Raw genomic sequence first — 516 nt, 5'->3', positions numbered from 1 at the left:
TGGTGATTGTGTAGGTGTAAATACTGGGGTTTCAACATTAATAGGTGATGCAGGAGATTCAGAAGGCAACATAGAAGGTTCAGTCTTTAAATTTACCCTAAACATTCTGGTGACTCATCATGGAGTAGAAACTGGTTTCTTACCCTTATCAACAACTTTCCCTTTTTCAGAATTAAGTGCAATTTTATTTGATGGTGGAGATGCCTCCTCCAAACTTTCCTCTGCAATAGTTGCACGGGCTTTCCTCTTTTTGGAGGTAGAGGCATCCACGGGAGAAACTTTCCTTTTCACAACTTTTGGTGGGGATGCAGAAGCCAAAGCTTCTGGAGCTGTTTGATACACTACATTCCTAATTCCTACAATAGTCTTCTCCTGTGTCTCCATTCCTTGCCCTCTAGGCCCACTACTTTGAGGTTCCACAGGTTTTAATTTAATGAAATCCTCCCATGTTCCTAAGTGTCGCCTAGTCAATTCCCTTTCAACTATGGCCCTAATTAAATAATGGTGGGACACTGA

Source organism: Cupressus sempervirens, chromosome 3 (assembly GCF_028749045.1).
Source record: "Cupressus sempervirens isolate cs-2001-9-10 chromosome 3, ASM2874904v1, whole genome shotgun sequence".
Lineage (NCBI taxonomy): Eukaryota > Viridiplantae > Streptophyta > Pinopsida > Cupressales > Cupressaceae > Cupressus > Cupressus sempervirens.
Note: the sequence above shows the minus strand (reverse complement) of the source record.